At 35.3% G+C, this 26,101-nt stretch overlaps 1 protein-coding gene across 3 annotated transcripts in view; it reads right to left on the bottom strand.

The window, feature by feature from the left end:
• Positions 1-26,013, bottom strand: part of RICTOR (RPTOR independent companion of MTOR complex 2) — a 119,830-nt gene extending 93,817 nt beyond the window's left edge. For all 3 annotated transcript variants that reach the window (XM_077763466.1, XM_077763467.1, XM_077763468.1), the window contains exon 1: positions 25,970-26,013. The gene's annotated coding sequence lies outside the window, so the exon portion shown is untranslated. The remainder of the gene's footprint in view (positions 1-25,969) is intronic.
• Positions 26,014-26,101: the final 88 nt, after the last annotated feature.

The following is a 26,101-nucleotide window of genomic DNA, read 5'->3' as shown; positions in this document are numbered from 1 at the left end:
TCTCTTTAACTTTTTTAACCTATCTTTAAACAAAACCGGCTTCTGCCACTCTTTTCCATTTTTGAAGTAACATTACTTCTTTCTTTTAACAAATCTCTGAACTTCAAGTTAATTTATTCTTACCTCATCATGTCCTAAACATCATCAATCTAGGCCACTGTTCCACTAAAGTTGTTCTCAAGTTTACTACTTGCCCTAATGCAAGGGCTTTTTCTCAGCTTTTCAAACTCCTTGACTTTTCCATTACAGAACTGGCCAGTATGATACCCAAATCTACCTTCTCTCCCTTAGTTACTGTAATAATACTGTCTTGGCCCTCCTTCATAACTATTTCTCACTGTTCCCTGCGTGTCCCTCTGTCTGTGTTCCTCCTGCTTCATACCCTTTAACATGACCTAAAGTTCTATCTTTTGCCCTCCAGTTTCTCTTTCCATTGACTCCCTAACTATAATAAGGTCAGTTTTCATTTTTCAAGTAAACAACTCCTCAAATTATCAATTCTAGATTTTATCTTTAAATAGAGCACCCATAGCTCAGTCTGTTTGGTGGTCTGTCTACCTCAAATTCATTATGTCCAATAATCAAATTAATTTAAACTTATCAAGAAGAAAAAAAAACTTCCCAAAATTTCCTTTTTCAGGAAACAGTAAATACTGTCTTAACTAGGAAGTTACGTCCAGGTAGTTACCAAATATCCCAGGTAATTATCAAATATCTTAGTATATGTATCTTACGCATCTCTTATAAAGGCTATCTCCCAATAGACTCCTGTTTTTATATATTACTATGTTCTGAATCAGTGACTTGCAGATATTACCATACTTAGCATTGTTTATGTTCTTATGGTTAAGTAAAATCCTTTCTGTACACCAAACAAGACACAACTCACCTAAAATNCAAAAAAAAACCAGACTGGCTAATCTAGAGTCCCATGCATGAAAGGAAACACATGAGAAATTAACCTTTTCATCAACACTGATGAATGATAATTTTAGGGGGCCTTGGTGGCTCAGTTGGTTAAATGGCAGACTCCTGATTTCGGCTCAGGTCATGATCTCACAGTTCATGAGTTCAAGTCCCGCATCAAGCTTTGCAGAGACAGTGAGGAGCCTGCTTTGGATTCTCTCTCTGCCTGCACTCTCTCTCTCAAAATAAATAAGTAAACTTAAAATACAAAGTTTAAAAACTGATCATTTTAATCACAAAACTACAATACATAATTAATTTGTCTAATGTAAGTGTAAACAAGTCATCTAGTTACAAGTTTTTGTTATTCTTCCCTACATTTCACCTGAACATGCAAACAAAACTACATTAATACCAATAATCAAAATCTAAAAGCAAATTTACAAATTCTCTTTGAATTAACCTTTCAGAGCTTTGAACTACTATAAATGAAGCCAGTATAACATGTTTCTTCAGTTACATCTTGCATGAACAGGAGGTTTGACTATGATCTAACTGCTAATTCTTTTTATATTTATTTATGCATTCTGATAATGCTTTTGAGACATTCATTTTCCATATTTCCACTAAAGGACCACGATGTTTCATTTGAAAACCTGGGGTCAGATAAAGCTAGGAATTCAAACATTTTTATTTTAAAATGTTATATTTACCAGAGATGCACCACCCCCGAAAGGTTAGAGGAAACACTGTGTACTTACCCACAGCAGTATTGTTTTAGGTGAAAGATGTGAGTAGACACACTGAGATAATACAAATTCTGGTCAGGTTTTGTTGTCAAATGAGTTTAGGTTAGGTTTCCTCAGGTCAAGTTATTCATGAAAATAGTTTTCACTTTCAGAGTTTTTGGCTTTTCAAAGTTGTGGCTAAGAGACTTACGACTGTACAATTAACACTACCAACATTCCAGACCCTGCACTCTTTCCTACAGGTTATTGCAACTATCCCTTTTTCCATTTTTCCAATGACACAGATTTGTGGCAATACTGACATATACATTTAGATATCTTTACTCAAGTCTGATAAAGTTTAGTAAGAAACAAACCACATCACTCGAGAAATAACTACTTTTGGTAAGCACAAAATTTAACCCTCAGCACAAAAAAATTTCCTACTACTCAAAATAAAAACTTGCTGTTTAGGATAAAAGCACAAATGGAAAGAAGGCCTTCTAGCCTTCAGAGCAACTAGCTGGCTAACAAAATATGTCTGTGAACTACCAACATGTGTACTACTTGAATGCTGTCAGAAAAGCAGAATGGTGAGCCCTCCTATACCTACGGAATCTGACTCTTCATTAAAACAAAATCCTCAGGTGCTTCATTTACACATTTACACAGAAAAAAGTGAACCTAGCAGACCTAACCGCTTTTCCTTTAAGAGGATTGCTTACTTTACAAAGTTGGCCCTTGGCTGGCATCTGGAAACAAATGTAGGGAAGATTCCCACCACCCTACCTGACAAGAGTGGCTCACTGGGCCTAACCTCTTCACACAAGCAATATGGTTTATGCTGAATATCTGCTTTCCTTCTGTGAGTCTAAAATGTTGTTGCCTGCCAGGCAGAAGGTGGCTACTTGACAAGTCCTCAATAAAAACCCTGGGTCTCCAACAAACTCCCTGGTGGACAACATGTCACTTGCTCTCACAATTTGCTGCTGGGGAGAGACACTAGAAGCTTGTACCTGGTTTCTCCTAACTTTACCCAATGTACTTTTCCCTTTGCTGATTTTGCTTTGTATCCTCTTGCCATAATGAGCTCTAGTAAATTATCAAACCTGTGAGTGATCTTGGGGCCCTCCAAAACAACATTAAAGTTTGACAAACACTGCTCTAGAGCTTAAGTGCAGGACTTGAGGACTATGGCTCACCCTTGGGCCAGTGAAAGACAAGAAATCCATCTTGTACAAAATCAGACCTTAGAAAAGACTAGTCCCCTATGAGGGCACCTGGATGGCTCAGTCAGTTAATCATCTCACTCCTGATTTGCCTCTAGTCATGATCTCACAGTTCATGAGTTCGAGCCCCACATCAGGCTCTGCGCTGACAGTACAGAGCCTGCTTGGGATTCTCTCTCCCTCTCTCCCTGCTCGTCCATCCTTCCCTCCCTCCCTCTTTCTCTCAAAATAAATACACATTAAAAAAAAAAAAAAAGACAACTTCCCTAGGAAAAAGTGTGAATTGGAAGAACATGTATCCAACAGAGGCAGACAGCCAAAACAAAACAAAACAAAACAAAACCAAAACAAACACCTCTGGGTAAACACAGCATAGATTTTGCAAACAAAACAAATAAAAGATTTCTCTGAGATTTTGAACCCATTGTACAAAGCTGTGGAACTTTGATATATATACTTCTGCACTGTCCAAAAAAAAAAAAAAAATCCCAACATGAGAATTTTAACTTAAAGTAACTCCTTGTTGAATATACAATAGGAAAAAAAAACAGTCTCTTCAACAAATGGTGTTGGGAAAACTGGACAGCTACCTACAAAAGAATGAAACTGAATCACTTTCCTTCACCATACACAAAAATAAACTCAAAATGGATTAAAGATCTAAATGTGAGACCTGAAAGCACAAAAATCCTTGAAAACAGCACATGCAATAATATCTCTGATATTGGCCATAGCAATATTTTTCTAGATATGTCTCCTGAGGCAAGGAAAATAAAAGCAAAATATACTACTGGGACTACATCAAAATAAAATGTTTTTGCACAGAGAAGGAAAAAAAATCAACAAAACCAAAAGACAACCTACTAATGGGAAAAGACATGTGCAAAGGGCATATCTGATACAGGGTTAGTAAACAAAATATATAAAGAATTGATACGACTTAACACCAAAAAAACAAAAAATCCAATTTAAAAACACGCAGAAGACATGAACAGACATTTCTCCAAAGAAGACATGAACAGACACATGAAAAGATGCTCAAAATCATTTATTATCAAGTAAATGCAAATCAAAACTATAATGAGGAATCACCTTACCCTTGTCAGAATGGCTAAAATCAAAAACACAGGAAAAAGGTGCTGACGAGGATGTAAAGAAAAAGAAACCCTCTTGCACTGTTGGTGGGAATTCAGACTGGTGCATCCACTGTGGAAAACAGTAGGGAAGTTCCTCAAAAAATTAAAAATAGGACTCCCTATGATTTAGTAATCACACTACTGGGTATTTACCCAGAAAATACAAAAACATTAATTCAAAGGAATATATACACCCTTAGGCTTATTGCAGAATTATGCATAATAGCCATGGTATGGAAAGAACCCAAGAGTCCACTGATAGGCAAATGGATAAAGAAGACATAGGATATATATATATATGTATGTATATATATATGTATATATACATATATATGTACGTATACGTATGTATGTATGTATATTGATATAATGGAATATTATTCAACCATCAAAAAATGAAATCTTGTCATCTGCAACAACATGGATAGAGCTAGAGAACGTAATGCTAAAGTGAAATTAAGTCAGTCAGAGAAAGACAATTACCATATGTTCTCACTCACATGGAATTTAAGAAACAAAACAAATGAGGGGCGCCTGGGTGACACCATCAGTTAAGAGTCCTATACCTGATTTCAGTTCAAGTCATGAGCTCACAGTTCATGAGTTTTAGCTACACAGAGTCTGCTTGGGATTCTGTCTCCCTCTTTCTGCCCCTCCCCCCAAAATAAAAAAGCATTAAAAAAGAAACAAAGCAAAGGAGCAAAGGAGAGAGAGAGAGAGAGAGAGAAACAGAGAGAGAGGCAAACCAAGAAACAGACTCTCACCTATAGAAAACAAACTGATGGTTACCAGACGGGAAGTGGGTCACAGAGTACTTATATAACATCATGGAAAAAATAAAATTAAAAGTCTCTGAATTAAATAAAGTAGTCCTTGATCTACTATATTCATAGGCAGCAGCCAAAGCAAACTCAACCATCAACCAGCCCCATAACCCAACCAGGTAATCACTGTCTGCCTGAGTAACCTAACAAATTTAAGTACACAAGCAAAAATCACAAACACAGAAGGAAACATGAAAATAAGCTATTATAAACAGAAACAAACAACAATCAAAAAAGACTTAAAATGTTAGTACTATCATATACATACCAACTATGAAATAATAATGTTCTATATATCTAAAGCATGGGGCAGGGGTTACTGGCAAACTTGCTCTATAAAGGGTCAGACTGCAAATATTTTAAACTTTGAAAGCCATTTGACCTCTGTCACAACTACTTAACTCAGCAGTTGTAGTATCAAAGCNCCGACGCGGGGCTCGAACCCACGAACCGCGAGATCATGACCTAAGCGAAAGTCGGATGCCCAACCGACTAAGCCACCCAGGCGCCCCTACACACCTCAATTTTAAAAGGAAGGACTGAAAATACAAGATTCAAAAGAACACTTAATAAAAATAATTACAAACATCCAAGCAGAATTTCTTGAAATAACTATCATGATTAAAATAAAAACTCAATGGGGAGAATAAAAAGAATAAACACAGCTGAGGGGAGAATTAATTAAAATTAACTAAAAGACACATCTGAAGACATTATACCGAATGTGGCCCCTAAAAGAAAAGGAGGAAATACATGAAAAAGCTTAAATAAAAACAAGAAAGATAATGAGAATGCCTAACATGTATTTCTAAGAGTTCCTAAAGGAAATAAGAAAAAAATGCAGGAGATGCAAAAAGTCAAATACTGAGAATTTTTCATAATTGTACAAAGACATGAAGTTCTTAGAATCAGGATGCCCAATAAATCTCAAAGTAGGAGGCAAATAACTATGTAAACTTATTGCACTAAAAGTGTTTACAATCAAAGCAAAAAAGGGGCACCTGGATGGCTCAGTCAGTTGAGCACCCGACTTTGGCTCAGGTCATGATCTCACGGTTCGTGGGTTTGAGCCCCACGTCGGGCTCTGTGCTGACAGCTATCTCAGAGTTTGGAGCTTGTTTCAGATTCTTTATCTCCCTCTCTCTCTGACCCGCCCCTGCTCATGCTGTCTCTCTCTCTCTCTCTCTCAGAAATAAATAAAAAACATTAAAAAATTTTTTTAAAAATCAAAGCAAAAAATTGTTAACACAGACCAAAAAGAACAGATTACTGGGAAATAAAAGCAACTCGATGAACAGTTTACTTTTTTTACATATTAAAAATCTAATCCAAAGTGTATGAACCTTGTATGAAACCTAACTTAAAATGTTATCTGTAAGACAATCAGGAAATTTGAGCTTTAACTGGATATTAGATGAGATATAGAAATTACCGTTAATTTACTTAGTAGTATTAATGGTATAGTTACAGATTTTAAAAGTCCTTATTCCTTAGAGTTACATACTAATGTATTTACAAATGATATATTGTATGTGTGGGATTTGTTTTAAAATTATTCACGAGGGGAGGAGGCAGATATACAACTGAAATAAGATTGGCCCATATGTTTACAATGGTTGAAGTGGAATGAGCAATTCATGAATTCCTATACTTTTGCCTCTACTTATGTCTATGTTTAATAATTATAATAACAATATTTTTAATAAAAATCTAATAATCTCAACTGTTGACAAAAGTACACTCAGGAGCAATTTTTACATATTGATACTATGAGGACATTGATATAGGATATTAGAGATATATAAGCAATGATTCTACTACATCAAGTTCTTTAACTCAGAGAAACTTAAGTATGAGTACCACAATTCACGTATAAGACTATGTATAAAATCATTCTTTATAATTGTTCATAACAGCAAGGAATTACAAACAACCCAAATGTCCATGATCAAAAGAACAGATAAATAACTATTATTAATTTAATAACACTCTCTGGATTTTTATCTAAGCACTTGCCAGACACTAAGGTCTTTGAACAAATTTTCTCATTTAATACTTATAATCTTGCAGATGCACAATAGCATATCCCTTCCCATATATAAGAAAATTTAGGTTCAGAAAATTAAACAGCATGTCAGCTATTTCCCTGCATATTATGGCGCAAGAATTTGAATCCAGATCTCCCCTACTACAAATACAATTTTCATTTCACAATAATAATTAGGAATATATCATTTTCAAAAAAAGAAACAATATGCTAATCTTCTAAGCAAAACATCAAACTTAAATTGATGTTATAAAAAAATACAGTAATACAAAAGTAAAGAGTGGTTAGTTCAGGCCTGTGCAAATTACCAACAAGGTTGGAAATAATGTTATTTCATATAATTTACAATTCCTATTTTATGTGTGTGCATGTGTGTAAGCATACAATAAAAACAATTGTGGGGGTAGGTGTTTCTGATCAATTTATCTCAGACAACTTGCTTAATATTGGCATAAGTCTCCTCAAAGTACAATAACAGCTGATCTACCTTTATAGAGAGAGAGAGACCTCTTCTTTTTAAAAAAGTCTCACTACAGTAAGTCATCTCTAAAGTTTTCACCAACTCTAAACTCTAGGTTTAGAGTTCAGCTTATTCAGCTTCAACTTTAAGCTTCCATACCAGGAAACTTCAACTACACTAGTTCCTCACCTAAAAATGCTCAGTTCAGAACAAGGGATAAATACCAAATGAAGAAATAACAGTATCAGTTAAGAATCAGATGCATGCTACTTCTAGCGATTAAATTTAATAGCATGTAAAAGTACTCATTCGAGTGTTAATTAGGATTGCACTCAAATACTTTCATCTAGCAATTATTTTTTAAAGGCAGATCACTCATCAAAATTTTTCATATTTCTCTTACTTAATTTATTTTAGGCTATTACCATGCCTTGCTCCAATATTTTCTCTGGGAGATGCTAACAGTGAAAAACAATAATACAGCTTAATAAACAGTTAAGTCCTCCTCTATTTGCTAAAAATGAAAAACATCCCTCAATCAACAAACCAAAACCTGGACATTATATAATCATATTTGTTATGGCAAAACACGTTTCAAGTCTAGTGTCAACCCTAGGGTTGCCAAGAATACTACCCTGAAGATTCTGAAGCCTCAGTAGTAGGCAGGGGAAAGAATGTCATGATCCCTGAGCAACCTCTGCCATAGCACACACATTCACTTGCCAACCTTAAAGCATGGTTTTACTTTACCAAAGGCACAGATGTAGTTATTCTATAATTTCTTTAAAAAATATTCAGAGGGTGCCTGGGTAGCTCGTCGGTTAAGCATCCAACTTAAGGATTCTGGCTCACACCATGACCTCAGTGAGATCTGTCCTGTTCTCTCCCTCCATCTCTCGCTCTCTCAAAAAAATTAAAAAAATTAAAAAAAAAAATCAGGACTCAGAACCTTGCCTGGCAAGTAAAAAAATATTTATTAAATAAATAAATGTTCCTGCACAGGGTGCCTGGCTGGCTCATTTGTAAGAGCATGCAACTCTTGACTGTGGCATCATGAGTTTGAGCCCCTATATTGCATGTAGAGATTACTAAAAAATAATAACTGTTCATGCACAGAAATTAAAAACCAAAATTAGGGGCCCCTGGGTGACTCAGTCACATAAGCTTCTCACTTTGGCTTAGATCTCGATCTCAAGGTTCATGAGTTCAAGCCCTGCATCAGACTCTCTACTGTCAGTGTGGAGCCTGCTTATCCTTGCCCCCACCCCCCCACCTTCTCTGCTCTGTCCCCTGATAGTTCTCTCTCTTCTTGTCAAAATAAATAAACTCTTAAAAAAAGCAAAATTGGGTAAAAAGTAAAAATTTTTAACTTGAACAACCAGCTGAAACAGCTCAAAAACTAGATGCTAAAAGATTACATATTGCAGAGATCACATTTACTTAAAAAAAGTACAATTTTTAAAAATATGTCAATAAAAGTTACAATGTAAGACAAGATTTCCCCCCAAAATTTACCTGCTATCCTGCGTATTTATCAGAGCCCGTGTTCAGAATAAAAATTTAAAACACATTAAAGAGAATAAAGGTAAAATTAACTTCTCCCAAAAATAAAATTAACTATCCCCATTCCTCTTTTTTCCTTACTTTTTATACTTCCAATCATAGATTCAACACCTAAGGAAAACATCTAGCAGCAGCACCAGGAAAGTGAAGGAAAGTGAAATGAAAAGAATCATATTTTACAGAGGTTATACAAGGCTAGTAACTCCCTTCTCAGACTTCTAATCTATCAATCAAGCTTAACTATCCAATCAGTCTACATTTTTTTGAATGACAAGCAACTAACTTTAAGAGCAAGATCTGATTTATCTTGTAATTTCAATCTTTTTTTNGACCTAAGCGAAAGTCGGACGCTTAACCGACTAAGCCACCCAGGCGCCCCTTATCTTGTAATTTCAATCTTGAAACTTCAGAAAACTTATGAGAATAAAGTAGTCCGCCTATGATATATAGCCAATAATTACCTGAATAAATGAATAAATATAGCATTTCTATTCACGGTCACAAAGAATTGTCATTAATGACAACTCAGACGTTATTTGCTACCTCAAAACCACTAACGTGATTCGGTCACAAAAAAGTGACCTATTTTAATGCAATCATCATTTCTACAATGTAGGTTTGGTGGCTTTCTCTTGAATACTGAAGTCTCATGTAATTCAAACTGGATATAAAGTGAAAGGATTAATTCACTCACTTATTCATTCAATTAACATTGATTTAGTGACATGTGTCATGCATGGCCTTCTCTAGGGACCTGAGTCCATTATCCAGAGAACAGCCAGAGTGATCTTTCTAAATCAGATAATGTCACTCCCCTGCTTAAATCCTTCTAATGGCCAAGTTATTACTTGTCTACCTCTCTAGTCTCATACTCTCTACTCTTCCTCTCATTCATTAAGCACTAGCCCTTATTTGTTCTTTTCTTATTTTTGGGCCTTTGTACCCTATGTTCTTCACTTGGAAGAAGTAGACCTTCCCCTCAGATCTCCCCAACCACCAATCAACTTTCTTTCAAATATTCAACTGTATATTATTCAGAGCATTTATTAGCAATTAACATTCGTGTTCACATGTTTACTGTCTTGAGTTCTCTCCACTAAAACATAATCTCCTCAAGGGCAGAGACTCAATCTCTGTTACCACTGACTCACCAGGAAAAGAGCTGTACCCTGCACATAGTAAAGGTCAATAAGTATTTGCCAACTGTCACTGAGGAAGGCACAATATTATAAGCAAGGAAACACAGAAAGTTCTACATACTGTAAAAGCCCAAAGAAGGAAGATAAACACAGAACCCCACTTTGGAAATTAAAATTAACTCTGTTTTCTACAAGTTTTCTACTTGTTGCTAACTACAGCAGAGGGGAGCCTGGGAGAGGACAGAGCTAGAATAGAAAGAGTAGTTATGAAGCCAGTGCATTCATCCAGGAAAGTAAATGGGGGACTGAATAAAGGCATGGCAGCAGAAATACAAATGATAGATTTGACAGGTATTTCAGAAACAAAATCATTATCATCTGGTCACAGATTTGATGTGTAAAATAAGGACAAGGAATGAGGCTACAATGTCTCCTGGGTGTCTGCTTTGGCCCCATTAAAGTACTGCTCTTAACCCAGATGAAAAATATATAAAGATTTTTATAATAAGGTAATTATTAAGTTTGACACACAGTGATAGAAGTGACTACATAGTCGAGATGTTAAGTGAGCAATCTGAAGCCTTCGCACTAAAATATTAAACCTGATAGTCATTTATTCAGCTAATAAATATTTAATCAAGCACATACAATGTGCTGACGTTGTTCTAGGCACTGAGGATACAATGATGAACAACAAAAAAGTGTCCTCACAAAACTTAGATCCTATGGAGAAAAACAGTAAGTAATACCATAATGGCAATAGTAACAAGGGATATGGAAGAGAAAACAATACAAAAGAACTGAAAGTGATGGAGATGAGGGCTACCTGCAATAGAATGATCAGAGCAGGCCTCATTGATAAACTTATATTTGAACAAAGAATTAGGTGAAGGGATCAAGCCTACAAATATTGGGGGAAGAACAATTCAGACAGAATGTAAAGGTGGTACAAAGATTCTGGCTCTGAAAAGAGAATATGAGTAGGATTGGATGGCAAGAAGGCTGTTTTGCCAATTAGAGTAAGATGAAAAGAGTTAGGAAATGAGAATGGTTGTAAAGGTAGTCAGGGACCAGATTACAATGGGAGTCATCACATAGAGTGTGGTAGCATATTTTTTAGAAAAATTTTCATCATACACATTCCAGTATTTAATACAGTACTGAGAATATAGCAGGTACTCAATGAAATCTTTTCAAATTAATAAGTGAAAAAAATCAATTAATGAATCCCCATTATGTTTGAGCCCAATTTATAGTTGATCAGTTCCCAAACTCCAATTCATCCCCAAAGGACAAATCAAATAGCAATCTAAAGGACTATATTATAATAAAACTTATTATATCAGAAGCAGAATTCTTAAAATGTTTTGAACAGTGACATCACACTAGAACAAGTACATATCATCCAGAGACTGCTTGGAAGAAAACATCTACTTCAAAGTACATAATTTTTACATACTGTCTGCTAAAACAATGCATTATTTGATAACTTCACATTTCATAATGTTTTAATAATCAAAATATCATTTTAGACGAAGCTCTGATCGTGTTAGACAACCAACAGTTTACTTATTTCAGTTCTATTCTAGAAAAAATCATTTAAAACATTTACGGGAGAGGTGCGTGGGTGGCTCAGTCGGTTAAGTGACCAACTTCAGCTCAGGTCATGATCTCACAGTTTGTGGGTTTGAGCCCCGCGTCAGGCTCTCTGCTGACAGCTAGCTCAGAGCCTGGAGCCTGTTTCAGATTCTGTGTCTCCCTCTGTCTCTGACCCTCCCCTGCTCACGCTGTCTCTCTCTCTCTTTCTCTCAGAAATAAATTAAAAAACATTAAAAAAAAGAAAGAAATTTAAAATAAAACATTTAGGGGAAAAAATGATGTACCAGTATGTACAAGAGCAGTAAGTAATATAATCCTGAAAAACATGGTTAAAAATACAGATTTACTGCATTCTGTCATTCCCAATTGATAGAATCAAACAAGCAATCACTCAAAATTCACCATTAAAACCAAGTATTCTTCTGTTAGCTAATAATCCACACTCAGTGAACTAAACAGTCTAGATTCAGAATCAGCAAGGATCTTCCCAGGCTATTAAACGTTCCTGCCTTCAGGGAATTCCAAACTCATTGTATCTCATACTTCCAGAGTAGATACATAAAAATTTAAAACACTTTGAATATTTAAAACAAAGTAAATACAATATTTTTTAAATTATTACCATTTAGAAAATGCACTTGTCAGAAACTTCTTCACCTCCAGTATAGTGAATATTTGTTTCACTTTCACATTTCCTCTTGTTCTTGCATACTGAAATAAGTAAAATTGTTCTTTTTTCTACTAATCTATGCTTAGCACATATTGCTAAGTTGCTTTCACATGTTTAATCAATTTCCTATGCAATACTCAGTTCTAATTTCTTAGGGACAAACACCAAGAGATGAGCAGTAAAATTTTTTTCTAGCAAAGCATCACCAACTCTCAGGGAAAAATAACCCCCAAAATCTAATGAAGGATGAAGTAAAAACAAAAACAAAAAATTCTTTAACAATTAAAATTTATTTTAAATCAAGGAACACAAAACACTATCAAATACAGCGCGCGCGCACACACACACACACACAAATGTAGTCCATTTCTACGGCATGTCCTATTACATTATTACATTAAAGAGTCACCAGAAGAAAGACTAGAAATAGAAAAAGAAACAGAAACCAGTGAGAGAAACTGAAAAATATTAAGGGAAAGACAGAAAAACAATCACACAAAGACACTTTATAACTCTCAGTGAGGTAGGTCTTAGACACTCTCACTTAATCTCCTACAGTTCTAATATAGCTACTAAAAAATCAATCACAATACAGCTCCCTCATGTGGGAAACCTGGAGCAAGATTAGACTTCTAAGGGTCTCCTTTGAGCTCTTAAGAAAGAGAATCAAAAAGATACTTAATCCTTTACACTCTTGCTCAAGGAGAAGCATCTCTATTATATACTCTAACAACTTTTCAATTCTGATGAATAATTGAAACTTCATGTTGTAAATCTAACGTATTAATAGACTGATATCTCCACATGAGACTATCACTGAAGTAAGGATCAAGAAATGTTTATGATCCTTCCTTTTTCTCTGCAGAAATACTAAACCAATTTCAGTAATCATTGCACCAATTTAATTAGGTCAACACAAAACATTTGAGTTGGAATTCTAATTGTTCCAACCGCTTTTCTAACCTGTACTTTGAGCAGTTTATTTTGATCTGATTATACTCTTTCTGAGAATAATCTGATAACAAACAATGCCCCACTTTATTTTTTCCCAGCTCATACCTCTCTCTCCCTTCTCTCATCTTCTTTGCATTAAATGACTACTAAAGAACACCTAATACCTATGTGCCAAAATTATAATAAATATTTTACAAACATTTCATTCACTTCTCAAGTGTTATTTCCAGCAGAGATGAGAAAACATCTCAGAGAAGGCAACTTGTCCAAACTCAAAAAAACCCTAAAAGGCAGGGTCACAATTCAAATCCAGATCTGTCTGACTCTAAAGACCCTGTTCTTAGCTACAGAGCCGGACAGTCTCTATACTATGCAATTAGTACATTAATGTTATTTTGTTCGTATTAGCCATATTTTGTACCTTAATGTCTATCTTTAGATAATCCTGCCATCCATATTGCATACATATATTCTAACTCTATCAAGTCATACTTTACCTGCTTTAAACTATGCTATGAGGCAATGCTATCTGGAAAACAACCAGGATGTAAAAGTAAGCACTCCAAAAAATGCCAATGAAGATTCAAAGTATGTATGTACCAGGTTTAGTCACTATAGGTAATATATATTACTGTCAGCAGGGCCCCTTAATTCTTCATAATCACGACCTATTTATATCTGTTTTCCATATAACATTAACAAGTCCAGTTGGTTTCTATTTTACAACACAGTAAAAGTAAGAAAATAAAGGACTGATAAATATAGGAATGGTAGTTGCAATGTAAAGTGATAGTTGAGTGCAAGGAAACAGCACATAAGATCAAAAAAAACAGTCCAATGTCATACAAGGTAATAATAAATTGTTCCCCCACCTTCAACATAAGAATCGATATACATCATGATGACCCCAGCCAAAGATAAAAAGTTAAACTATAGTTGATATATCCTTCTTAAGAAAGGAGAGAGTACATAATAGTTATAGAAATAATTTTATCCAAAATTGCTAAAATGTACATTTCAGAGCTCAGCCAATAACCTGCTTAAGGGCTCCAACTCATTCAGTCACTAATTATTCCAGCAATAGGATTTTTTTCTTCTACTGTCCTTGTTTTTAGAAAGACTGTAAAGGGTTAGGTGCATAGATTTTAGAATCAAAAACAGTGAATGGGATCTGAATCTTACCTCTCTCTTTTACTGGCAGTATGACCTGGGGCTAGTTAGGCATCCTCTTGTGCTCCACTATCTTTTTCAGTTATATAAGGATATTAAAACATATTTTTAAGAAACGTAGGAAGACTAAATTAGATAATTTAAGCTATGTTTTTAACAGTTTCCAACACAGAGTTCAAAATATGGTGGTTGCGATTTTTTTTTGGTAATCAAAGACCGAGTCTTACAAATCTAGCAACCAGAACAACGCTGGACACACAAGCAATACTTGATAGTAGCTGGTGACTGGCATGTATCACAGAAAAGGGCAAGACTCTAATAGCACATGGCAGCATCCAACTTGAGTACACCTACTACTTTTATTTGTAAATACTTATAAAATAAAAAATGAAGTAGGACCAATTACTAAAAAATGATTCCTTTATTAAATTTTGGCTAATTTGATAAGAACTTCATTAACCAACATGGCTGCTCAGCAAAGAAACAGCATTGAATAAGATATCTATAAATGAAAGGTTAGAATAATGATAGATGACATCTGTCAGGTACCAGAGAGAAGATTCCTATTTTGAATGAGAGAGGGCTAATAAAATAAATTTCTAAAGTAGCTTCCGAACATGGTTAAAATAAACATAATATGTATATACACATACGCCCCCAAATCCAGTCATATTCAAGTACACCAAGTGAACATTTACTCGTAATTACTTATTTTAAAAATACCTACACTTTTTCTCTACTGTACCTTTAGAATATAGAAACAATTACTGATATAAGTGAAAATTTTTTCCTAGGATTCAAAAATAAGTCTAAACTTTTTAAATAAAACAAAACTATTAGAAGAAACAATAAGAAGATAAGTGCTACAGTTTATCCAAATCCCCTAATCTTCTCCTTTATTATTTCGTTTTGAAGAATAATCAGTATCCTTTTAAATTTCTTCCATTTCACTAGGTAAAACAATAATGTATATTTCTATATTCAAAACATTGTTGAAACATGAACATGTAACACTGAATTCTCCCATAACAAAGGAGAAAAAGGCTATTTTAAGGTTCTTATTAAAATACATAAAGTGATTTAAACATTTTTAAGGCTATGCTAATCTAAAATTTAACTCACTAAAAAGTTGTTAAAACTTATGTTGAGAATTATCCTTATATGACTTATGAAATCTTACAGAAGAATTAATATGACCTGTCTGGACCAAGTTATGCCATTCAAAACTAACACTGAAAATATAAGCTACAGCAATAAAATAAAACTCTTAAGTCGTTCAAATTAAAACAAAGTAGAAATTAGCTATTTGTATTCAAATATTCCATTATCATGATTTTATACTAATCGTGACAGATAACAATTAAAAACTTATCCACAACACATGTAAATAAAATGTTCCACAATATTCTACCAGCCACCTGGTCACACACAAAGAAACTGCCATATAGCTAAATGTTAAGAGTTCACAGCTCACCTACCTCCAACCACTGGAGTCTTCTCACTCTTTCTGCAACTCTATTCCCCTCAGTTTTTTCTTTTTCTTTTTTCTCCCTCTTTTTTTTTTCCCTTGGGGAGGGGGCTGGTGGTGATGGTGGTGGTGTGGTGAAGGTTAGGGAGCGTATTATACAAAATTATGAGTGGAGAAAAAACGGCAATTAAAAGTCTTAGTATACGAGGGATGAACATTAAGCATGGAAATAATTAGTAATACTATCTTAAGATGTGAGTTCTCAAAGTATGAAACTATATATATGTATGTATGTATATATATATACACACACACACACGTATATGTATATATAAACATCTAAAAGCAGTTAAACACACTTTTATCTGGCAAGCTGTTCCTTCTTAGTAACTGAAAGTAAATTACTTGGTAGTCTTCTTTGTTTACAGCTTCTGTGTCTCTTCACTCTTTATTCATTACAAGAAACACATGAAATTAGATTCTAGATTCTGAACACGATTACTAAAATCCCTGCAAGTGGTAATGCAATTCTCATTTTGCTGCTTTAGTAAAAACAATAATTTCCCCAGTACACCCTTTACCCAAATAACTAGAGGCCTGGGTAGGGTGCCTGGATTTAGCAATGAAACATTCCATGCTTTTCAGAAGGATTTTAACTTCAAATATTCTATCTCACTGTGAGACCACATGTTTAAATCTGAGATCAAAAAATATGGTCATTTTAGTGTGGAAAATAAAATACTTCCCATCTTATTTATAATCTCTATCTCCAAATCGCATACATCTAGAAGTTTGGTAACAAATTTACAGAGCCCTTAGAACATGCAGTATTAATGATGGAGAAAGGAAGCACATATACTACAAAACAATGGAAGAAAAAAAAATCACTTCTACTTGGATTTGGAGTAACAGCCAAGCATGTATATACTCATAGTCACAAGCACACAATTATTTCACAATATGCCTATAAGTTCTCAGTCCAGTCCCACACTACTTTCAAAAGTCAGAAGAGCCCTACTTTTCTGTAATCAATCTTGAATAATTAAGAGATTTATACAGAGAACTCATCACCAACTTTTTCTCAACATTACCTTCAAATACTGAATAATACGCCAGGAATGTGTTAGTTCACAAAATTAAGTTACAATTTTTAAAACACTGATCCAAAGTTCTACCTATTCAAATGCTACCCTTTTAAGCAAAGGTCTTATAGACGTTGAGACTTCTGTGAGGTCTTTCCTCTAAGCTATTCCTTACTTGTCTCACATTTTTTTCTGAATTCCTCCAGATTTTGATTCCTTTTTAAGGACAACTGACAGGTTCTTCAAATATTATTGTCTTATATTATGCCCTGATACAGGTAACTGTATCCAACTGTAACATAAACTGAATACAAGCCAAGAATTGTGCCTTCCTGATTCACAAGAACACTACCCCAATTCTATAAAATACTGATCAGAAATATACTGACTTTAACAAACTACTATAAATCTAAATCTTCAATATACTAGGGTAAAAAATGGCAAAGTAATTAAAAGAGCCAAATTCTTAAAAATCCAGGTAATTAAAAAAATATTTTTTGTATTTCTTACTCAGTAAGACATTTTGAAGTCTCAATACCCTCAATTCTACTGTATTTTAAAGAAATTTCATCATTACCAGGTGCTCTGCTCAGTTTACACAATCCATTTGGATCAAAGACTATAAAAGGATGAATTTTAAGAATGTACTTAGGTTTAGGTTCTCTTTCAATCCTGTGACTTTGGACATATGTTACATTTAGTTTTACATAATTATTTTCAATTTAGCTTGGCATCTGCGTAATTTTTAAAGTATTTTCATTGTAGAGATAAAAGAAGCTAATCAGCTTTAACCTGACCACACTAACAAAAAAGCACAGATAATACAAAACAATGGATGATCCAAAAAGCATTAACAGTCAACTCTCAATTATTCATATGTGGATTACCTAATATGTATTTTAGCCTATTTATGTTTGCTTTGCTAAAAGTATTTGTTCAGGAAATAAAAATTGATGCTAATCATTCACATAAAAGACAAGACACATCAATCTATTGCAGGGGAGGAAAGCATATAAAATCTTCCCAAGCCACATATAAATAATGCTATTTAGATGATGTAATTTAGCACTCTTCCATCATTATTCACCTTTTTATTAAGTGCAGGTAAATGAGAGTGGACTGTATTTAGCTTGGTGATAGTCAGAGGTACAGATACACAGGCATGCAAACCATTCACTCACCCCACTGTGCTTTTCACAGCCCTATTTTCAGTAGCCTGAGACCTGGGAGGGGGAGGAGGCAAGTCACTGCAGATGATCACTTAAAAGGAAATTGAGAGTTGACTATAATTTACATTTAAAGTGCTATGAAATACCATCACTCCTACATGTATTCATTGCTGTTCATGGGAATACTTCTCACAGTGATTTAACAAGGCTGTAATGCTTTCTTTTAACCTTTCAAAATATCCCAGAAACATGGTGATAGCTGAGAATCACATAGACGGAAGTGACACTGTTACATATGTAACTTAGTATGCATTTTAGAAATCCAGGAAACTGAAGCCCAGAAAGGTTAAATAGCATGCCAACATCATCCTCAGATTAAGTAAAACTGAGTATTCCAGATGCCAACTTCAAGGCTACAGTCTGTCTCTTCAACTAAAACTCTCCTCTTGGGCACCTGGGTGGCTCAGTCGGTTAAGTGTCCGACTTCGGCTCAGGTCATGATCTCACGGTTCGTGGGTTCAAGCCCCGCGTCGGGCTCTGTGCTGACAGCTAGCTCGGAGCCTGGAGCCTGCTTCAGATTCTGTGTCTCCCTCTCTCTCTGACCCTCCCCTGCTCATGTTCTCTCTCTCTCTCTCTCTCACAATAAAAACATTAAAAAAAAAAAAACCCTCTCCTCTTGGTTTCAGAGATCATAGTCTTGCTAGTTTTCTTCTCTTCTGTTGGCCACCTTATCATCGATTCCTCTGCTATGACAGACACTCTCATCAGCTCATCCTCCATAACACTCTACATGAGCTCTATCTACATTTACCCTCTTCCTCTCTCAATGACCTATACCGAAAACAATCAGATCACAACTTTAGAACCATTCCAGTATTAGCAGCTACCTTTTATACATTTTTCATACACTTAATCACCTGAAATTCAAGTATAAAGCTGAACTCATTATCATCCCTCCAAAATGGATTTCTTCATTTCATGGCACCCTCAATCTCACTGTTCCTCAGGACTACAAACTTAAAATGTTTTTACTTCTACTCTCCTCAATACGATACTACTCCGTTTCCCATCTCTCTCTCCATTCTGCCGTTCAATAAATGCTTCAGTTATTATTATATGATAGATGCTGGGAAAGCTTAAGATCTGGGGAGGGAAAAACAAGTGGACAAAGAACTTAAGGCAATGGGAAGACATATTTAAAAGAATAAACAAAGGTGGAAAAGAAGAGGAGGAAGCAATAAATTCCCACTGGAATGATTTCCAGTAGTACCATGTGACCTAGATCTTAAAAAAAATAGGATTTCAATAAAGAGCACTGAAAATGAAATTCTAGGCAGAGGAAACAACCTACTCAAGGTCAAGTCAATAGAACTGCATGCCAAATACAAGGAATAAGTCATTTTTAACTAAAACAGATTCTCAACCAAGGGTATAACACTATCTGCACAAGGAAAGAACAAGAGTGGGGAGCACTTTGTGTAAAAAAGGAAAAGAGTGTGTTACACAAATAAACTATACACAGAGGTTGATAGAGTAGTATGATGAAGACAGTACAGAAGATAACAATTCTGAAATAAATCCTTTAGGCCTTCTATGCCAAGCTAAGAAATCTGAACTTGATTCTGTGAGCAAAAATGAGCCAGTGAAGTGTGAGTATGAGTATGGTTTTTTTTGTTTTTTGTTTTTTTTTAAGGGAATGAGGAGATCAGATCTATATTTCAGAAAAATAATCTTGGCAATCATATAGCAGAGAAAGTGAAAAAAGGTGAGAGAAGATTTTATACTATCCAAATGAGATAATAAAGATATGAACTAGACAAATGACAATGGAATAGGAAGAGACTAGATTCATTAGATTATTTCAGAAGCAAACTGGAGGACCATGGCAACTGAACAAAGATTAGCAGTAGGTCTCTAGCTTGATTATTACAAAGGATGGTGGTGGTAACAAGAAAGGGAAAAGGGAATCTGCAAAGTCTTACACACTGGGCCTTTTAGAAGAGTACTAGACAAAAAATGCTAATATGCTTTGCAAGCTTAAAAGAAAGGGTCTGAATAAAAATGTAATTATAATGATCTCAACTCTTGGATTTTTTTTTTTTTAACTCGTGGATTTTTGAAGCCATCAGTGAAAAGAGGGTTCAAGGACACAGCACCATAGGAGAAAAGAAGATCAAGGACAGAACCTCAGGGTTCACTTGCTTAAGGAGCTGCAAAACAAGTCAGTGAACAGAGAAGGAGCAGCATGAGAGGTAGGAAAAGAAGTAGGAGAATATTTCACAAAAGTCAAGTGAAGAAATAGTTGCAAGAACAGCAACAGTGTAGTGGCTACAAGTGCATGATCTGCAGTTAGTCACTCACTAACCTTAAGATCCTGGCTGAATTACTTACCTAAATTTTAGACCTTCAGAATTTTAAAGACTATATATCCTCAACTATAGGGATAAAAAGAGTACTTCAAACAGTTATTAAGGATTAAGTGAGATAACATATTTTAGTGCCTGCAACAAAACTATTAATACAGTAATAGTACTAAAATAGAATGGGGAATGTAAAAATGCCAATGAATTTTGCATGAGATTACCAGCATCCTTCAAAAAAAACTATTTCCAGTACAAGGGGAAAGCTGTGCTTAGAAGACTACAGTGTTAAGGAAGAAAGCTACAGAGTGATGATAAACCATTCTTTCTGTAGAGCCTACTGAAAAACAACTGTTTGGTAATCTTTGTCTTTATCATTCCACACCTCCCACCACCATCCATTCCTGGTATAGTACATGATCCATATGAAGGATACAAGAAATGATTACTGAACATGAGAAAACTGAGTAAATACGAAGGAAGAAATGAAAAAGCAAGGGATCTTAGTTCTACCAAGAATCTTAGAGGAAACAGTATCAGGAGCATAAAATTCCTTTCCAGGTTAGCCTTGGAAAGGAACAGAGAAGCTTTATTCCCTGACTCAGGGAAACTGAAGGTAAGCGTGTATAAAATATAAAAAGTTGGCTCAATAGGTAGAGCATGCAACTCTTGATCTTGGGGTCATGAGTTCTATCCCCAAGTTAGGCACAAAGATTACTTTAAAACATAAATAAAGGAGAGAAGACAAGAGAATTAACATTAGACAGCTTCCACCTTCTTAATAAATAGAAGTTCTCTGCACAAAGTAAGAGAATTCCAAAGTTAGTTTGAAATCTGAAGAAAACAAATTAGTTGATTACTATATTTCAATATATATTCACCTTCATTTCTGTCTCCAACCTCCTCGTCTAGGCTCCCACCATTTCTTAGATTACATCAGCAGCATCCGAGGTAGCTCCTCTTCCTGTGGACTTTACCTTCCCTAAGGTGTGGTATATTCTCTGGGGAGCCCATGTTTCCTTTCATTATGTTCACTGCTATTTTTATGAGAAGTCAACCACTCTGTGAAGCTTCCCTAATCCTCTCACCAGCAAACAGTTCATCATTTTCTCCTCCAGGCTACTTGTAGTCCTTGAACAGTTTGATTACTTATCATTCCATATTGTAGTCACTTTATTATATCTGTTCTAGTAAACTCCTAAAAAAGGAAGTAACATCTTCCTTATCTTCATTCCTTCAGCACTTAATTCAGCATTTAGGACATAACAGGCATTCAGTCAATGTTTGTTTTGTCTAACTAAAGTCAGCAATTAAACAACATAAGTAATCTGCTGTCTAGAAAAAAATCAGAAAACACAAAGCAGTGTTCAAATCTGTGTCATTCAGATAACCTTCCTACTTTTTATTAAACAGTAACGAAGACATTTTTTTATTATTTATGGAAAAGTAAAACACTGGACTATCAGAAACTGTAAATCTCAATACTTTTAAATAAATTCTATTCTAGTAGTTATATATGAATACAGGTTTGTCCATGTCCTTAAATTCACTTTGAACAGGATGATTAAATTACTGTAAAGACTTACACAGGAAAAATACTCTGTGTCTTTTCAAGTTATTCAGTAGTAGAAGAGATGCAGTACTGGACTGATAAAAAACAAGCTATCCTTGCAGTGGAAGTGACTAAGGGAAGCATTTTGGTTTCAAAATAGATATTGGCATGCAAAACAGAGAGAGTATTTAAATGATATCAATAGCAAATATCAGGGACTTTCACAAATTAAGTAGAGTGGTTGTTTGAACAAAACTGAAAGCAACAATTACCAATAAGTTTACTGTGGGATCTGCTGCAGTGAAGTTCCTAAACTAGATCAAAATTAACCCATCAACAATTTTTAATTGAAGCACACTATGTACGGAGGAACTACAGCACTAACACCAATACCAAAACCAAAGAACCATATAACCCTCCTGAGCCTCAAAAGCCCGCAAGGCTAGCTAAATCATTGTTACTAAGAAATTTTCTGGAGTCAGAGAAAAAATTCTAAGGTTCTATAAAATAAAATATTACATTTTACTTTAACTGCATACAATAGATTACTCTTTGCTTAGACCTAATTTACTGGCAATCTCACGATTACTTCTTCACAGTAGATATGTTCAAAAACTCTACTTCAGACAGACTATACTCAATAGCAACTCTCAAAAAATTAAAAACCTCAATACCACAATTCCTTATTAACAAGTTTATGATGTTCAAAGCAATTTTAAATGTGATATAATCTTGATTCCATAGTGCAGGAAAACATTAACGTTTAGTTAACATCACTCACAGAAGTATCAGCTCCTGTGCTGAGTATTTTAAGCACTAGTTCTCACATTCTTAATAAGCCTTTGAACTTATCTCTCTTTGAGATGAAGAAACCAAGAATTGAGCAAGATCAAATAACTTGACCCAAATCACCTATTAAATATTCCAGCTAAAGTTTACAACCCAGACCTATTTGACTTTACAGTCTCATCTCTTTTCACTATACACTGATGGTTCCTTTCAGAATAACAATGAACTGTGTGCGATAGCTACACAAATCATTTCTCAAAGGTTACATAAAAACAATTAAAATGAGAGCAAACACTGCCTTCACATCAAAAACAAGTAGTTCTGGTTACCCAAACTTTACCTAAAACATACTGTAATCCAATCCACAAACAGCTGCCCTTCCGCTGCAACCCAGACTGCCCTATATCAAATTATTACTAAAGTATAATTTCTCCCAAACTCTCTTCACATTTGATCCACAAGACTTCTTTAGATCCACAAATTTTCTTTTAACAATGAAATGTCTGTCAGAATAGCAATTTCTTGAACAATAGCTTCCCTATATAATGAATCTACTCGGATTACTTTTTTAGAAATAAATCTCATATAACCTCTCTTACTTGCATAGCCTGTTGCAATCAGTTTCAATTGGCTGTGTTTATCCCAAACTGAAGCATATTTTGTCAAGGCAAGCAGAAAATGCATTTTCTTCTTTTGCATTATCTTGAAAATACCTACTGACATAGGCTCACTAATTGCTCAGGGAACCTAACGTTTTAAATAGCAAACATACAGAGTTATCTGTGTACTTGAGTAAGATTCGATTGAATCAAAGGGATCAATTTTGTACATAAGCTCTTATACAAACCAAACTTTTGATACCCAACTACACAAATCACTATATACAGAAGTTCTGCAAACTCAATTTAAAGTACAAATACAATTTATTTTTAGTGCCATATCCAAGTAGATTTTTAATGAGAACATTAAGACGGAAGATCTAATAAATGCTCTTTTCACTTCCATCTAAACACATATGCTCATGTAAAAATTAAATCAATAAAGTATATGTTACAAATGCTAATTTTAAGCCCTGTGGGAATTTTGTTGTTAGGAAATTTACTAGAAAATCTTTTCCCACATATATTTTATATAGATTTTCCAAGTGTGTTATATATACAGTCAAGTTTCCAAACTGTTACACAAAAGTCCAAAGTTTTCCATCTTTCTACGCTAACACTCAAATCCAATCCGCTGGGGGAAAAAAAAAGTTCCAATTTAGTGCATTAGTAGAAATTCTCCTGTCTGTTAACACCAGCGCCTAGTTCGCCCAAAACAAAATCCCTGAACTTTCAGAATAAAATATTCCTACAATGCACTCTTGTAGCTAAATGAAAAGTAGACGTTTAGTTAATAAGTTCTCTTACACTATGACTACAAAATAAAACAAATTAGACAACGCACTACGCTTTAAATACCAGCGATGAGACTCAACAATGAGCCTGCATCTGACAGATACTTTAGATAAGTCATTATTACGTCAAGTAGAACATAGNTACAAACCAAACTTTTGATACCCAACTACACAAATCACTATATACATAAGTTCTGCAAACTCAATTTAAAGTACAAATACANTTGTACATAAGCTCTTATACAAACCAAACTTTTGATACCCAACTACACAAATCACTATATACAGAAGTTCTGCAAACTCAATTTAAAGTACAAATACAATTTATTTTTAGTGCCATATCCAAGTAGATTTTTAATGAGAACATTAAGACGGAAGATCTAATAAATGCTCTTTTCACTTCCATCTAAACACATATGCTCATGTAAAAATTAAATCAATAAAGTATATGTTACAAATGCTAATTTTAAGCCCTGTGGGAATTTTGTTAGGAAATTTACTAGAAAATCTTTTCCCACATATATTTTATATAGATTTTCCAAGTGTGTTATATATACAGTCAAGTTTCCAAACTGTTACACAAAAGTCCAAAGTTTTCCATCTTTCTACGCTAACACTCAAATCCAATCCGCTGGGGGAAAAAAAAAGTTCCAATTTAGTGCATTAGTAGAAATTCTCCTGTCTGTTAACACCAGCGCCTAGTTCGCCCAAAACAAAATCCCTGAACTTTCAGAATAAAATATTCCTACAATGCACTCTTGTAGCTAAATGAAAAGTAGACGTTTAGTTAATAAGTTCTCTTACACTATGACTACAAAATAAAACAAATTAGACAACGCACTACGCTTTAAATACCAGCGATGAGACTCAACAATGAGCCTGCATCTGACAGATACTTTAGATAAGTCATTATTACGTCAAGTAGAACATAGGTTAAATTTTTTATTTCTTATAGAATGTTTGACTTTTTTTTTTTTTAACTTCCTAAAGTGTTTTTCAGATCTCAAAAAAGGAAACTGATTCTGTACAGCTGAACCAGCTTACACTCTATGCTACAGCCGGTGTGAAAACATGACTTCTTCGGAATCAGTAGACCAGATCCTGTTTACCGTGGAAGAAAAAAAAGAAAAACCGTGTATGTAACTACTAAATCTTCAGCGAGGTATTGTCGAATAAACTCCAGTCCGGTGACTAACAGAAGATTCCCTGGCCAGTAGCAGGATTAGGTCCTTAAAAATACACCCGGGCTCTGCCCAGTTCCGAAGGTGTAAACAAATCCATCGCCACTGCAGAAGGTAAACAATGAACCTGCAGCGAGCGAGGGTGAGGGGGCGGTCTTTGCCAACTACAGTCCCAGCCGCCCGGGAAAGGGAAACGGGAATGAACTACAGCGTGAACCAGACACTTGGCCACAGTCACAGACTCTAGGTTTCACTACCGAGTTATCAATGCCGCGGGTCCCCCAGAGCGGTGGGCAAAGAGAAAAGCAGTCACGCAGGCAGCAGAACCCAGCAGGTCCGGCTTGTGCTCTGGGGGACGGGTAGGGCAGGATGTGGTCGCTCTTCCCTCAGACATCCTCCGGCAACCTAAATAACAGCCTCTCCCTCCCGCCGGCCGCCTCCAGGCGAATGGCTGCACGAGCTCCGGGATGGGAGTTAAACGCTCCCTCGGGGGTCCAGGCAACCCAGAGGGNCGCGCGCCCTCGCCGGCGCCCGCGGCGCCCCACGTTACCTCGGGTCAGATCCAGCGGGACGTTCTCCTCGCCGCTGTCATTCCGCCCTGCGCGAAACAGACACAGAGCTCCAATTAGGATTCGTTCGCAGGCCAGCGGCAGCAGCCCTGGCTCCGGCCAGCGCCCCTAAT

The sequence above is a fragment of the Crocuta crocuta genome, unplaced genomic scaffold, assembly GCF_008692635.1.
Source record: "Crocuta crocuta isolate KB4526 unplaced genomic scaffold, BGI_CrCroc_1.0 scaffold4, whole genome shotgun sequence".
In the NCBI taxonomy this organism is placed as follows: Eukaryota; Metazoa; Chordata; class Mammalia; order Carnivora; family Hyaenidae; genus Crocuta; species Crocuta crocuta.
The sequence above is the reverse complement of the archived record's forward strand: the minus strand, read 5'-3'. Positions and strand labels throughout refer to the sequence as shown.